The 12996-nt window shown below is 50.8% G+C and overlaps 1 protein-coding gene across 4 annotated transcripts in view; it reads left to right on the top strand.

The window, feature by feature from the left end:
- Window positions 1–12996, top strand: part of CHDH (choline dehydrogenase) — a 76018-nt gene that overhangs the window by 12061 nt on the left and 50961 nt on the right. The window contains exon 1 of one of the 4 annotated variants that reach the window (XM_073811243.1): window positions 1175–1499. The exons of 1 other annotated variant lie outside the window; for it this stretch is intronic. The gene's annotated coding sequence lies outside the window, so the exon portion shown is untranslated. Of the gene's footprint in view, window positions 1–1174; window positions 1500–12996 lie in introns of those variants that run through there. 2 more of the 4 variants (XM_073811242.1, XM_019947620.3) reach the window with 2 other exon arrangements.

Here is a 12996-nt window from a genome sequence, read left to right as displayed (position 1 = left end):
AACCTGAGTTGGGTGAAATTCTCAGTCGCTCATCTTTGTCTTTTTAAAGCTGAACTCCAAGGGATATCATGAGGCAGCTTTTTAAACAAATGAGCCACCATACTGGGAGCTACGTTCTTGTCAAAGGGCTGGTGAGACAAATTTTAGGAAGAAGCAAAGCAATGGCTCTAAACTTTACAGAGTCCAAGCTGTTGGCCTAACAGCAGCTACTGCAAAGGCAATGAATTCTTCGTCTAGTGGAAAAGGCCAGGGAGTGAGGGGATGGGCTCCGAACTGAGACAGAGGACAAGGAGAGTAGCTGAAGACATAAGGGCAGGGAATGGGGTTTGTCTTTCCATCACCAAGTAACACCATGCTTTTATGCTATGTGCTATGCTAAAAGGGCAGCAACATAGCTTCAAATGCTATTTCGCAGATGAGCTTTTCTTTAATGACCCAGAAGATTCTCTCAGTCCTTCAAGGCACAGGGGATGAAAAGAAACCTGCAGTAGAGTTCAGGAGCTTAGCTCTGAGGACAAGGGCCCCAGTACAGCGAAATTAACAGGGCAAAAAAGGCGAGTGGAATGGAGAAGCAGCTCTTGTGCCCCCAAAGAGGACAGACCTCAAGACCCCAGGCAATAACAATAGTGAACACCTACTATGTTCCAGGCTCTTTGCTGCTGCCTTGCAGGCCCTATCGCTGTCCTTCACTAGATCCTGGTAAGTTAGGTATGACCCTTCCTTACACAGATGAGGACAAGAGGCTCCGTGAGCATAAATGGCTAAATCAAGAGCACATGGTGGCATGCGAACCCAGGTTTGTCTGATTCCCTTGCTCCTGACTCAAGCAGCCTGACGCCCGGTGCCCCAGAGCATGCACACGCGTCCCCTACAGACGGCCCTCCGCGAACGCCTTGGAGAAGCATGAGCTGACGGGTGGGACGAATTTGGGTACGGGCTCGAGGGAGGGGAAAGCGGGAGGGGGCGCGGATGTGGGCTTGCCGGCTCCGGAGGCATGGCACCGCAGCACAGCGCGGCCAGGCTCAGCAGTACTAGCGACATCGCGGGGCCACCGCCCGCCACCGCTCGTACTCCCTGCCAGCCTTCGGCCAAGCTCTTATCCCGGCGGCCGGGGCCACACCTCCGGGCTCCGCCTCCCCCAGCACCGCCCAGGTAGGGGCGGCCCCCTGGCGCCCTTCCTGGGTAGGGAAAGAAGTGCCCCGGCCTGCAGGGGCCGCGAGGGATGCTTGGGTCCGAGCGGCTCTCCAGCAGTCGCGCACGCGCCGGCTCAGCGCACCCGTGCGAGCAGTGAGCCAGGTGCACGAGTGCACGCACGCCCCTCTCGCCCGAGCCCGGCGGGCCCGCCTGGCGTCCGGTCCCCTCCCGGAGCAGGTCGGTCCGAGAGGCCCGCGGTGCCCCTCCTGGCCGGCCGGAGCGCGCGGAGGCCGCCGCCGCCAGTTAAAGTGTAGCGGGGCCGGGCCGCCGCCGACCGTCCCTGCACTCTGGCCGAGCTAACCGCGGTGAGTAGCGGGGACGCGCTAGACCCCGGGTCCACCCGCCCCGAACGGCCCCGGCCGCAGCCCGGAGGCCCCAGCGGCCTCGGGCCGAGAGGTCGGGTGGGTCCGGAGGACCCCGGCCGGACGCCGAGGCTGGGGCTCCACCTGACGCTACGGCTGAGCCCCCGGAAACTAAAACAGTGGGACGGGGAGAGCAAAGCCTCACTGAGTTCTTCGCGGGAGTTAGTTCCTCGCAGGAACTAAGTTATATGTAATTCGTGTAACAGAAACCCTCCCTTTCCCCGGGTGTTCTGGTCAACGTATGTTTTCACAAAATGAGGCCTGACACTAACACTTCGGTCTCCGGAGGCGGAAGCCTTCACCCTTTTGGTTTGGAGGCGGGTTTTTGAGTTTCCCTGAGCTCAGGATTTATGAGCAGCGTTAAATGCAAATTTTGGGCCCGCCTTTCAGAGAGCCAGCCCAGCCCCTCAGGTCCAGCAGGGTCCGGAATCTGCATTTAACTTGACATTGCTGGTAATTCTGCGCAGGTGGACCAGGACCATCCTTTGAGGCACAGTGGTTTGGGGGAAGGTTAATAAAAATCAGCTGGGCCAACAGCAGATCAGAGTGCTTGGAACTTTGCTGCTTCAGCTGCCTGGGTTTGCAAAGGACAAGGTGGGGGTGACCAACTCAAGGTCCCTTAAACTTGTAGGCCAAGTTAGCTTCATTCTTTACATGAGACCAAGGCCTAAGGAGGAATGAAATTGCCAGCTGGTGCGGGCTTGACTTAGTCAAGCAGCTCTTTTGCTGAGGTCCTGTGCACCAGGCCTGGCCCACCTGCCTGAGTAAGATTTGGGCCAGCATGGAGTGGGCCCAGCTAGAGCTGGGGGCTGTGGCATGCACACATGTAGGTTTCAGGTGACGCTTCCAGAGGATTGGTCTGGTTTCTAACCAAGGAGAGTGGCTCAGGTGAGGCTGTTGCCTCACCCATGCCTGGGGCTGGGCCATCCTGGGCCCCTCGCTCAACCTCTCTGAGTTGCTTTGAGCCCTGGGGTCCCAGAGATCATTTGCAGCTCTAATAGTTGTCTTTCTTCTGAGCAAACACGCGCAGGGTGCCAGCCCTGGGGTGCAAAGTTGCCTTTGGACTGAGGATGAGGGCGGTGAGAGCATGTTCCAGGGCACATGTGCCCAGCCTGCTGTGGAAGCACAGATGCAGACAGCCTCATTTTCCAGCTCTTGAGATCGTGAACTTTATCCCATGGTGCAGAGGAACCACGGCAGACGTTTTGGTGGTGGTCATTTTTCAGTTTTAGAAAGCCCACCTGGGTGGCTATGCCAGGCTGTGGGAGGCCAGTCCCTCTGAGACCAGCGAGGAGGCAGGTGCTAACCAAAATGCGTTCACTGGACAAATAGCCGAGTCCCTGTGGGCCAGGCTTCGAGCTGTGCCAGCTTTACAGCTGGCCCCAAAGCAGGCCCTGCTGCAGGAGCTTGGGCTGTTGAGTGTGAGGGCTTTGGGGACAACCAGGGATGCAGAGGTTAGTCCTCTATCTGGAGATAGAGTTTGTGAGTCAGACATTTATAGGGGTGGTAGAGAAGGGAGGAGGATAGGTCCCCGGGGAAGGAGAACTCCCTGGAGGTGAAGGCTAGGAGGGCCTGCACCAGGAAAAGCCTAGAGTGAGGGGGCAGCCGAGGTGTCAGATGAGGCAGAGGGGCCAGGGGTGGCCTGGCCTGAGGTGGGCCCCTGGCCTAGGTCCTTGGCAAGAAGGGGTGAGACAGGCAGGGGAGGAGGAGTTTGGAGGTGGGAGTGGGGTGGTTTTCTTTCAAGAAAGGGCAAGGTTAAGATCGTTTCTCCAGGGGAAGAAGCTGGTGGGCAAAGGAGAGAGGAAATGTGAGGCCAGCATGGTGCCGAGGTGGCTGGGCTTCGGGTAGGAGGAGGGAACCTGGGCAGCAGGTGCTGGCTGTTGACTTGGGACACAGGCTGAGGGATCCCCCAGTGCCCTGGGTCCAGGGCTGCATGTGTGTGGGCACAGAGGTGACACTGCCCTGGCCCTGGTTCTCTGATGCCCACGGCAGGACTGCAGAGTGGGCAGTCCCAAGGAGAGCCCTTCAGCCACAGCCTGTGTTCTCTGTGGGCCAGCGAGGTGTGCCTGCCTGTCTTTTCGGGGGGAAGGGGTCTGCTCTGGGTTGGAAGTTCCTTCCAAAAAGTGTCCCTCCACAAGAGGGCCTTGTTGGTTAAGCATGCAGCCTCCGAGGTGGCCTGCTGGAAGGAACACCATTTGTTTGAATGCCTAAGTCCAATAGTGTCGTGGCTTTAAACAGGAGGCAGGGCCATTGCAGGTCAGGAGGTCTCAGCTTCCTCTCTCTCTGTAACCTCTGGAAGTCACTGCCCTTCTCAGAGCCCCAGTTTCCTTTACTGTAAAGTGGGCGGATGAGACTGTGTAATGGCAATGAGGTGACTCAAGTCTGTGAGGGAAGTGCAGACGCTCTGATCTTCCCCCTTTGGCCGTGAATTCTGCTGGGTCTAGGCTTCTGAAAGAGCCACTGTGCAGTGTGCCTTCAAGTCTTGGTATTTAGGAGGCGCTTGTGAAATGCTTGAATGAGCGAATGAATGAGTGCATACCTTTCTCCTAGGCCGGCACCAAAGCCTGCCTGCCCAGGAGAGCTGGTTTGAGTAGAAACTCCTCCTCTTCCTCCTCTGGTGGGGTGAAGGGCACCTCTCCTGGAGTCTGGAAGACCACTTTGTCTAGTACCCATGGCTGTGACCCCAGAACCCCTGGGACAGGTTCTGTGCCACTGCTGGGGGGTGGAGAGACCAGGGTTCCAGATCCCTGGCTGTGCTAGTTACTCCCCAGTGCCAGCCTCGGATGAGGCTCTGGTTGTCCTGGGGCCTCAGTTTCCCCATCCATAACATGAAGCTGACATCAGCCCTGGTGGCCTTGCAGGGCTGTTGGGAGACTCTGAAGAGCTGGGAAAAAGCTGAAGGACTTAAAAAGTGCTGTGTAAATTTAGGGGCAGGGGAGGTGGGACAAGAAATAAACAAATGATCTCCACGGCCCAAATAGGGAAATTCCTTTGGACCCAAGTGCAGCGATGCCCGCAGGCTGTCGCTTTTGTCAGACCTTTGTTTCTCTATCCTATGCGTCAGCAAGGGAACAAGACCATTAGGGTTGTTGACATGTCCCAGGCCCAGTCTCCACCCACACAGGTGGAATTTTCCACTTCTTTTGTTTTTTCAAATATTAATCAAGGCCCCAGCCAGTCCACAGTGGACCCATTGTCTCATGAAGAGCAAGCAGTTTCTGGCAAACACTGGCCACCTCCCAGGGCCCCGGAAGCCCCCCCGAGCTGGGATGGGTGCTGTTGGGAGCACCCCGCCCTCGGTACCACCCTCCCCCCTCCACCCAGTGTTCTGCTCCAGCTGGTTGAGTTTTGCAGAGTCCGTGGCCATGCCTGCTTTGAGCCAGGGACCCTGAGGCCACACTGAGAGCTTGCCCCCTGCTCACAGTGGGGCCGTGGAGCCGCCAACGGTTTCTCTGCTCCAGTGAGGAGGGCTGGCCCAGGAAGGCCCACAGACGCGGGCCACAGTGTTAAGTCCATGTTAACACTACCCCTGCCAGTTCCTAGGGCGAAACCCCTTGAGGCCACAGCCCGTGTGTACTTGCACCAATCTTCACGTGCGCTGTCACGCTGGCACCTGGAAGAAGGTCCAGAATGAAGAGGAGGCTGGTTCTGTTTTTTTCTCAAAGCCCCATCTGTATGTGGGTGACAGAGTCGGCCTCCCAGAGCTTGAGGGAGGATTACTGGAGATGTCAGGGGGTAGAGCCGTGGGCATGTGTGGGACTCATAGCAAAGGGGCAGCCACCTATCTCTCCATCGGTGATACTTGAAACCAGGGTCCGTGGATGCTGGTTGATGTCCTACACTAGCCTTGGTGCCTGATTGATTCTTGCACTTCCGTTCAGTGATGGAGCTGTTCGTAGTTGACACAAGGAAGCAGTGGGCGTTTTTAAGCAGCTCACCTGGCAGTCTGTAGAGCCCTCTGCCGCTAAGCCCCTCCAGAAGCTTGAAAGGGACACAGTAGCGGGCATGTGTGGGAAAGTTGGCTGACTCATATCTCGCCGCTGGTTTATAAAACAGAGTGAGCTGGCTACCTGCAGGGCTGCTCCCAGGTGTGATCTGGCGTCCCTGTCCCTGCCATGCCGTGGCTGGATGGCGCCTCGACACGGGCTCGCTTAGCACCTCCAGGGCCTTGCTGGCCTTCGGAGGAGTGTGTCTCCGAGCCTGTGGTAGTGCCTGAGTGAACACGGATTAAAGATCAAGCAGGCCTTGCATTTCTCTAATGATTAGTGATGTTGAGCATCCTTTCACGAGGTATCACCTCACACCAGTCAGAATGGCCATCATCAAAAAATCTACAAACAATAAATGCTGGAGAGGGTGTGGAGAAAAGGGGACCCTCTTGCACTGGTGGTGGGAATGTAAATTGATACAGCCACTATGGAGAACAGTATGGAGGTTCCTTAAAAAACTAAAAATAGAACTAGCATATGACCCAGCAATCCGACTACTGGGCATATACCCTGAGAAAACCATAATTCAAAAAGAGTCATGTACCAGAGTGTTCATTGCAGCTCTATTTACAATAGCCAGGACATGGAAGCAACCTAAGTGTCCATCAACAGATGAATGGATAAAGAAGATGTGACACATATATACAATGGAATATTACTCAGCCATAAAAAGAAACGAAATTGAGTTATTTGTAGCGAGGTGGATGGACCTAGAGTCTGTCATACAGAGTGAAGTAAGTCAGAAAGAGAAAAACAAACACTGTATGCTAACACATATCATATGGACTCTAATAAAGAAAAAAAGGTTCTGAAGAACCTAGGAGCAGGACAGGAATAAAGATGCAGACGTAGAGAATGGACTTGAGGACATGGGGAGGGGGAAGGGGATGCTGGGACGAAGTGAGAAAGTAGCATTGACATATATGCACTACCAAACGTAAAATAGATAGCTAGTGGGAAGCAGCTGCATAGCACAGGGAGGTCAGCTTGGTGCTTTGTGACCACCTAGAGGGGTGGAATAGGGAGGGTGGGAGGGAGATGCAAGAGGGAGAAGATATGGGAATATATGTATAGCTGATTCACTTTGTTATACAGCAGAAACTAACACACCATTGTAAAGCAATTATACTCCAGTAAAGATGTTAAAAAAAATAAAAAGTAAAATAAAAAAAAGATCAAGCAGTCCTGGCAGCTGCTGCTCTCTGCCCTCTGCTTAGCCCTGTGTTTGCAGCAGATGCCAGAGTCGGTGCCTCAGATGGTGGGAAGGGACGCTTTGTCCTGGGACCTTGGACAAGTCACCTCAGCGCACGGGTCTGGGCCTCTAGGGGATTGATGTCCAGTCCATAATAGTGCATCTCAAATTCCCTGTGGTGCAGGACCATGTTTGGTTTTTAAATTTTAATCTGACATGGGTTGATTTAAAAAATGTAATAAAAGTTGTTACAGTAAAAACAAAGATACATCGCATTTAAGCTCGTTATCTTATTAGGAGATGCAGCAGACATCAAGTCACTGTGTCAGATTGCTGGAAACGTTTCTAAACCCTGCCTTTTGATTCTGTGCTTATCTTTCGCAGACAGTCGAAAATAGCATGTGGGTTGGCCCTGGCCACAGAGCCTGAATCCTTCACATCTGGGTGTGAGGTGGTGTTTTTTAATCGAGGTTTTAAAAACTGGTTGAAAATGTGCTTGAAGGAGGAAGCGGGTAGCAAACCTTTGTTGAACGCCCTGACTTCTGTGGAACAGGGTGGAGTCCATCAGCCTAGATCAGGCTCCCGGCCTCCGAGTTTCTCCCACGCTGCCTTCATTCCCTCAGTCCTTTAGCAGAGAGATTTGAGATTTAAAACAGATAGCAACAACGAAAGCCCTTTTTGTTGTGGAAAACTTGGAACACACACAAAATTAGCCAGAAGAGAGTATTGAATCCCATATCCCATCCCCTCATGGGTGATCCTGTTTTGTCTGTTCCCCAGATCCCTGGGGTTTTTTAAACCAAATCCAAATATTGCTTATTTTTTCTGTCCATCTTTCAGTAGATATTTCTGAAACAGTCGTTTTAAACAACATTACCACAGAACCAGTGTCACATCTGACAAACAATGACTTCTTAATATCCTCAAATATCCAGTCACTGTTCAAATTCCTAGGACCTGAGTGAGATCCACACGTCATTCTCTCATGATCTGTGGATTTCCCTCCATCTCTCTCTGCCTTGTTTCTTTTTCACTTGAACTTGTCGAAGAAATGTCGGGCTTTCCCTTGGCCTGGATTCTGTGTGTGGGATCCCACGTTCCTCTGATCTTCGAATTTCCTCCCAATCGGTAGATTTAGAAGTGTGAGCAGATTCAGGTCTGGAGTTTTGGGTGAGGATATTTCATTGTGTTCTCTCATTCACACGTATCTCATTCAGACATATGCAGAGGCGAGAAGGGAGGAGCTGCAAACGTCAGAGGCCCCCGCACAGGCTGGCACCCACTGTTGCCAACAGGAAACCCCCGGCCCAGGTCACACAGAAGTCCTGGCAGAGCTGGGGACAAAAGCCTGGCCTGTGGTTGGCATCATACTTGGGACTCCTCCCTGGGGTTTTCTTGGCATTCTGAGCAGTCTCTGCCCTGTCCTGTGTCCCACCCTCAGCACCAGGAGGGTGCAAGGACAAGTGGGCCCTGCCCAAGCAGCTGGAGTTATCTCCGAGGTAGCGACTGATGAGCTAATTCAGGAGAAGAGGGGAGAGTTTCTGATTCATTTGTTTATTCTGCACCAAAATGTGGGAGATGAGAGTTTTAGGAAGAGAAACTTGACTTTTGAAGAAAATGAGTTTTTTTAAATTAAAAAAAATTAAGCTACAACATACAGTAAAGTGTACTGATGGTGAATTTTTATCTGTATACGCACCCAGGTGATCATTACCTGGTCAGGATCCAGAATGTTCCTTGTGCCCCTTATTTAATTTAATTTAATTTATTTATTTGCTGTGTCATGCAGGATCTTAGTTCCCCGACCACGGATCGAACCCATGCCCCCTGTAGTGGAAGCACGAACTCTTAACCACTGGACGACCACGGAAGTCCCTCCCTGTGCCCCTTCTAAGTGGTACCTCTCTCTGCCCCGGCACAGATGTCTCAGTTCAGTGTCCGCATCTCAGACTGCCCGGGTGTGGGAGCTGTAGGCTGCACGCCGGCCTGTCCCCATCATATGTCTACTCAGCTAGCATTGCAGAGTGCCACGCTCCGCGTTGGGGGCAAGGCCACAGAGCCTTTGGCTGGGGCGATGGGCCTTTGACAGCTCATTTCACTCTTAGGGTTGAGGGCTCAGTAAGTGGTTCAAAGAGAAGTCCCAGGATGGATGTGGCCAGTGGCCGAGGAAGGCTTCTCAGAGGGAGCATTGGCTGAGCAGGGTCTGAGGGAAGGTGAGAAGTGACCCAGGTGCAAGGAGGTGGGGACCCCATACCTGGAAGAAGGAGCACACGTGCAAAGGACCAGGGTGGGTGGGAGGGTAGGTGGTCTGGGTGCCTGGAACCCAGAGAGTGAGGCTCATGGTTGGGTGAGGGGTGATGGGTGAGGTGGGGGCAGGAGGCAGGGCTCCTGGGGCTGTGAGGAAGCTTGCTCCACCATCTTGGGAGGATGGGTGGCCTGGGCTGGAGGTGGGCAGTGAGGTTCCTATGCGGGGAGGGGGCAGCTGCCCAGGGTTCTTCGCTGGACCATTACTCCCCAGCCCGGCTACCTCTCTGACCAGACCCTTCCCACCTGGGCCACCACCCCAAACTCCCCTCCTCCCACCCCAGCGCTGGGCGATCAGGCTGCTGTGCCACTGAGAAGCCTTTGCCAGGCTGCAGGGAAGCAGCCGAACTTTACCACTTCTTGGCCTCTACAGCCTTGGGTGGTGCCTTGTACCCTTTCCACGTGCTGACTCAGGTGACTTTTTAGCTCCCAGAATGTGGCTGTGTTGGGCGGGTCCTGCCTGTGACTTGAAAAGGGACAGGGGCTCCCCTCTCAGGCTTGTTTTCTTTTCTGTGATGTGGGACTGATGGTGATGGTGATGGTGATGGTGATGGTGATGATGATGATGATGATGATGATGATGATGGTGAAGAAGCCCGCTCCCCCAGTGTCTGTGGAGACTCAGTGTGTGATACCCCACGTGAAGCGCTCAGGATGGGTGGCTGCCCCTATTATGACTACTTTACTCATAACTCTGGTTGGTTTCTTGGCTTAATGGAGCTCCGTGAACAGACAGTGGCAGCTACGGAGCATTATTCGTTTGTCCCCGACAAAGCCCAGCCTAGAAGGTTGAGAACCTTGTCAGAGGTCTCTCAGGAGAGCAGGTCAAAGCCGGGACTAGAAGGCCAGATCAAAGGCAGGTGGCCTGCTCTGAGTCCTCCATTGGAGAGCAACCCCTCAGAGACCCCCAGAAAGGCGAGGATGGCGGCGCCCTCCCCCCCCGCCCCACTTTCTGCAGTTCTCTCTCGGGATTGTCAGCACCACCTTGGCCCATGGGCTCAGAGACAGTGCCAGCCTTGGGGCACCAAGGGGCTTAGTGCCCACGAGCCGCTCAGCTTTGTGCCTCGGTCTGCTCAAGCCGTGTCTGTAGCGACAGGGCTACCCAGCCACTATGTAAATGGTTAACAGCCTCCTTTCTTGTGACTGGGGCCTTTTTATGGCTCTGTCCCCCATGGGTGGACAGTAAGGTTTTCACCATTGTTTGCCAGCATAAACAACTCAGGACAGACCTCTAGGCTTGTTTTTTCACAGTTGTGCAGAGTTCTCTTTTGGTTAAAATCTTTTTTTTTTTTTTTTTTTTTGCTTGCGCCATGCAGCATGTGGGATTTTGGTTCCCCAACCAGGGATTGAACCCATGTGCCCTGCCTTGGAAGTGCGGAGTCTTTTTTTTTTTTCCCCGGTGGCTTTGCTGTTCTTCTGTTCTGACTTCCAAGTCAATAGTTTTCCTATTGCATCATGTCTTACTTTTTTTTTTTAATTAAAAAATTGTTTTTTATTGGAGTATAGTTGCTTTGCAATATTGTGTTAGTTTATATTGTACAGCAAAGTGAGTCAGCTATACATATACCTATATCCCCTCTTTTTTGGATTTCCTTCTCATTTAGGTCCCCACAGAGCATTGAGTAGAGTTCCCTGTGCTATACAGTAGGTTCTCATTAGTTATCTACTTTCTACATAGCATCAATAGTGTATACATGTCAACCCCAATCTCCCAATTCATCCCACCCCCACCACTTTACCCCTTGGTATCCATATGTTTGTTCTCTATGTCTGTGTCTCCATTTCTGCTTTGTAAATAAGATTGTCTGTACCAATTTTTTCAGATTCCACATATATGCGTTAATATACAATATTTGTTTTTCTCTTTCTGATTTACTTCACTCTGTATGACAGTCTCTAGGTACATCCGTGTCTCTACAAATGACCCAATTTTATTCCTTTTTATGGCTGAGTAATATTCCATTGTATATATGTACCACATCTTCTTTATCCATTCCTCTGTTGATGGACATTTAGGTTGGGAAGCGCAGAGTCTTAACCACTGGACCACCAGGGAAGTCCCTCTTTCGGATAAATTGTTAGAAGAAGTGGGATTGCTGAGACAGAGGGCTGCACCTTTAGAACCTGATGCGTCCCTCACCTTCAGAAAAGGTCTGCACGTTACCCAGCTGTGCCCAAAGCAGAATCATTATTTGCCATTGGCCCTGCCTGGCAGAGCTTCTCAAAGGTTGAACCAGGTCTTGTGCCCTATTTCACATGCAGGCCTGGCTGAGACTGCTGGCCCCTCTCCAGAGTTCTGTCATCTCTTCTTGGGTAACTGACAAAAGCCAGGACCTCAGTGGCCCCAAGGATCTGATTCTAGTCTGGTACACTGTGCTGGCTCCGAGCTAGAAAGGAAATACACACACACACACACACACACACACACACACACACACACCTGTGCATGCCAAGAAATTGTGAAGAACCCTGTTCAAAGGGTCATTTCGGGAAGTTTTGTCAGCCTTCCAGCTGTGCAACTCTGGAGACAGACTGTCCCAAGCATGGGTACTCCAGATGTGGTGGGTAAGCATTTTATTCTAGGCACAGTTCTTTTGCAATTTGACTTTGCCAGAATTATCAAGTTTGTTGTGCAATTGGTCACAAACTCAAAATTACATGGAAATCTGTCTTGTCATGTTGTAGCATGTTTTTTTTTTTTTGGTTGATATTCATTCTTATTTACGTTAATTTAATTTTTAATTTATATTGGAGTATAGTTGATTTACAATGTTGTGTTAGTTTAAGGCCTACAGCTAAGTGATTCAGTTACATGTACATATGTCCATTCTTTTTCAGATTATTTCCCATATAGGTTATTACAGAATATTGAGTAGAGTTCCCTGTGTTACACAGTAGTAGGTCCCTGTTAAATATCTATATTATATATAGTAGTGTGCATATGCTAATCCCAAACTCCTAATTTATCCCCCCTACCTTCCCCCCACCCTCACCCCTGCAACCACAAGTCTGCTTTCGAAGTCTGTGAGTCTGTTTCTGTTTTGCAAATAAGTTCATTTGTATCATTTTTTTAGAGTCCACATATAAGTGATATCATATGGTATTTGTCTTTCTCTGTCTGACTTACTTCACTTAGTATGATCATCTCTAGATCCATCCATGTTGCTGCAAATGGCATTATTTCATTTTTTTTTATGGCTGAGTGATATTCCATTGTATATATGCACCACATCTTCTTTATCCATTCTTCTGTCAGTGGACATTTAGGTTGCTTCCATGTGTTGGCTCTTGTGCTCTGAACATAGGGGTGCATGTATCTTTTGGAATTATAGTTTTGTCCAGGTATATGCCCAGGAGTGGGATTGCTGGATCATATGGTAGTTCTATTTTTAGTTTTTTGAGGACCCTCCATACTGTTCTCCGTAGTGGTTGTACCAACTTACATTCCCACCAACAATGTAGTAGGGTTCCCTTTTCTCCACACCCTCTCCAGCATTTATTGTTTGTAGATTTTTTGATGACGCCCATTCTGATTGGTGTGAGGTGATACCTCTTTGTAGTTTTGATTTGCATTTATCTAATAATTAGCAATGTTAAGTATCTTTTCATGTGCTTTTTGGCCATCTGTATGTCTTCTTTGGAGAAATGTCTATTTAGATCTTCTGCCCATTTTTTGACTGGGTTGTTTTGTTTTGTTTTTTTATATAGAGCTGCACAAGCTGTTTGTATATTTTGGAGATTAATCCCTTGTCGTTTGCTTCATTTGCAAACATTTTCTCCCATTCTGTGGGTTGTCTTTTCATTTTGTTTATGGTTTCCTTTGCTGTGCAAAAGTTTTACGTTTAATTAGGTCCCATTTGTTTATTTTTGTTTACATTTTCATTATTCTAGGAGGTGGATCAAAAAAGATATTGCTGTGATTTATGTCAGAGAGTGTTCTGCCTATGTTTTCCTC

The sequence above is a fragment of the Tursiops truncatus genome, chromosome 10 (genome assembly GCF_011762595.2).
Source record: "Tursiops truncatus isolate mTurTru1 chromosome 10, mTurTru1.mat.Y, whole genome shotgun sequence".
Classification (NCBI taxonomy): Eukaryota; Metazoa; Chordata; class Mammalia; order Artiodactyla; family Delphinidae; genus Tursiops; species Tursiops truncatus.
The sequence above is the reverse complement of the archived record's forward strand: the minus strand, read 5'-3'. Positions and strand labels throughout refer to the sequence as shown.